Source organism: Sturnira hondurensis, unplaced genomic scaffold (assembly GCF_014824575.4).
Source record: "Sturnira hondurensis isolate 20B ecotype Veracruz unplaced genomic scaffold, ASM1482457v3 Scaffold0019428, whole genome shotgun sequence".
Classification (NCBI taxonomy): domain Eukaryota; kingdom Metazoa; phylum Chordata; class Mammalia; order Chiroptera; family Phyllostomidae; genus Sturnira; species Sturnira hondurensis.
In genome coordinates, this window is record NW_028092059.1 from 1,712,740 (window position 1) to 1,715,957 (window position 3,218).

General features: G+C 34.8%; 1 long non-coding RNA gene across 1 annotated transcript; it reads left to right on the forward strand.

The window, feature by feature from the left end:
- The first annotated feature begins 243 nt into the window (after positions 1–243).
- On the forward strand, positions 244–2,771 carry LOC118974429 (uncharacterized). Its single transcript, XR_005063895.1, has 3 exons — positions 244–365; positions 1,002–1,282; positions 2,549–2,771. It is a non-coding gene; the product is annotated as an uncharacterized LOC118974429 (long non-coding RNA).
- Positions 2,772–3,218: the final 447 nt, after the last annotated feature.

Sequence of the window (3,218 nt, forward strand, 5' to 3'; positions counted from 1 at the left end):
CTGTTAAAGGGAGTAATCTCTTGACTCAATGAACCTGGTTTAGTCGTTCAACTTGTATTGGCACTGCCAGGGCTCCATGACTAAAGATTCACACTCGGAATTGAGATAAAGCATCCATAAATCAGGCACCAAAAGAAACGCCTGCATTTTGTAGGAAGTGTAACAGTGTCTTTGTTAACCCAATATTTTATGAAGAATGTAATGTTTGGTCATTAATGTCATCATCTTTCTTTACCACCTACAGGATTACAGCAAAATCAACCAATACCATATGAATTTACTTCTGGACATATGGAAAAAAGAGATTAAGAGGCCAACACTGGTTTTTAAAAGCAACGATAATCTAACAGTGAACTTCAAAAATAGTAATGGCATTTTATTTTATTTTTGAAAATGTATGCTTTATAACCTTTGCTATTTCAAACTCTGATAGGGTTACATCCCTTCATCCAGCCAAGAATGACCCACAACCCACAAGTTACGTCTCATATTTTGAAACTCACATCATGCTGTTGGCCTTCTTTTTACTGACTCATACAATTGTAGTTCATTTGCATTATATGCTAGTATTATAATGCTATAATGCAATTCAGTAAAGTGCTATAATGATCTATACGTTTTTAGTAAATAGTAGTTTTCTCCATTTCTTGGTTTCACTGTTGTTTATCTAAATTGGGGATATTTTCTCATTGTTTTTTTTTCAGTATCCTCCAGAGCCTTCTCAGATTACCTCCTTTTTATTTTTTTCTTTACTATTTGCCATACCCGTTTATTGGTATTATGTTTCTTAATGCAATTTTAATTATAACACTGTAATAATGCCATATATTCTCACTAAGTGAGACAATTTTCAAGGTGTGGATTCAAGAGACTACTCATTAAAAAAATCACATGCCTACTATTATGCTGGTTGCTGGTGATAATTTTTCTTATTGCCATTGTTTATAGGTGTCTTTGGCTAGATGAAAGCAAATATCTTAAAGTGATGTATTTCTTTTTAGATTGGAACTCTTAAGAAATATTTTAGGACCTTACTAAGAGGCTCTAACCATGGACTGTGGTTGATGCATCAGATTAAAGCCCAAGGTCATGGCCACATCATTATGACAATAGTTTAAGTTGTTAAGAAGCTCAAGGACCAACAAGTGAGAATGTAATTCTCCATCAAGATTGCCAGCTGTTTTTAAGTGTTTGGAGACCAAGATGAAGACCACAAGAATCAGTGGCAGATTGTCAAAGCAATGATGCAGAAGCCTACCATTACCATTACGAGCCACAAGAGGTACGATTCTGTTTCCTGTGATGATGAAATCCTAGTTGAACTCATTGAAAGTGGAGTCTAATTAGTTTATGAACATTTCTAAGATTCAAAACTTTTTTTAAGGAAAAGAATTATATGAATATATAGCAAATGAAATAGAGTCTATATTTATGAGAGAAAACTGGGATAGAAAATCAATTGCACATTTCTCTTGCTGGCTCAAATATTCTTAATTAGATTTGTGGGTTATATAGTGGAATTGGTAAAGGAGCATACTGTGAAAAAGATATTTAGAGACACAAAGTTTTTCTCCAAAAGGTTTTACATTGGAACTGAATATAAGTTATGTGTTTTTTTATTGGCAACATTTAACAAAGCAGACATATCTATAAGAATTCTTGTTTTTAACTCCACATCCATTCAAGGCAGTCTTAAATATTATAACAATGATCTGAAACTTGAATTATATGAAAATCTGTCTAAGTTTGGAATGTTATGCTAATTCTGGAAAAGAGACATTATTACTTTTATTCATCTTACTTTTAGTATCTTTTAGTGAATCAGTCCTTTTTTATTAAATAACAAAACTCTTACTTTCAAAATGACAAATAGAATTCTGGCTCACAGTGGATGACTATTAAAATAACCATCCACCGAGCAACAGAATTGTACATATTTCTTCCTAACTTGTGCTCCTAGAATACTACTGGCTTGGCTGAAAGTTTTGTGTGTTTTTTTTTTAATGTATGATGGCTTTAGTAGCACTTAGTTGTCTTTAACTTTGCTCAAAACAATTTTTTTTTTAGATTTCATTGTGACAGCTGCCCTACACCATGCATTAAAAAAATCAGCATTTGTGAATTTTTGTGTAGCCATTTTAATATTGAAGATGGAAGAAAATAGGCAACATTTTAACATGTTACATTTTATTATTTCAAGAAAGGTAAAAATGCAAATGAAACACCAAAAAAGATTTGTGCAGTGTATGGAGAAGGTGCTTTGACTAATCAAACGTGTCAAAAGTGGTTTGTGAAGTTTTGAGCTGGAGATTTCTTACTGGACGATGCTCCATGGTCAGACAGGCCAGTTGAAGTTGATAGCAATCAAATCAAGACTTTAGTTGAGAAAAATCAATGTTATATCTCACCCAAGATAGCCAACCTACTTAAAATATCCAAATTAATAAAATTATTGGTGAAAATGAAAAATGTGTCTTTTATTTTATGGAAAAATATAAATGGACTTTTTGGTTAACCTACACTTTTTGCTATTTCCACACTCTCCTAGAAGATTCAGCGTATGGCTCCAACACGAAGGTTACATATAAGGCAGTACAGTGAGTCCTTACTTATGTCATAGAAAGATTCTTGGGAACTGCGACTGTGGGTGAAACGATGGATGGTGAAAGCGATCTTACCACAAACTCATTGATATAAACAAGAGGTAATATTTTTGGTCACAAAACATCATCATAATTCTAAATAAAGATCCCAACACTGCTAATATTAAACTTTGAAATAAATGGGAGCTATACTTTCATTTAAGAAAGATTAATGAAAACAAATAGGGTTATTCTTATTTTCCAATGAGCCTTTTCTACCTCAGGGTCACGGGTGGCCAAAACCTGTGCTTGTCTCGGCTGCTCAGGGTCCAGTGAAGGACCCATCCTGGGCAAAATGCACGTTCATTGCAGGGCACACTCCCACACAGCCACAGCTCACTCCGACTGGGCCAGTGCAAACACATTGATTCATCCCATGTGCACATCTTTCGGAAGGGGGGGGGGGCGCGGAAATAGGAGAACCTGGAGAAAATCTCACAGATACGGGGAGAATGGGCAAACTCCACAGAGGCAGTGGCCTCTGCCCAGGATCATTTTTATTTCTCGTCAACATTACAATAAAACAATGTTGAATGTGATGTTATTCGAGGTCCTGCTATTGTAAGGAGTAGAAGG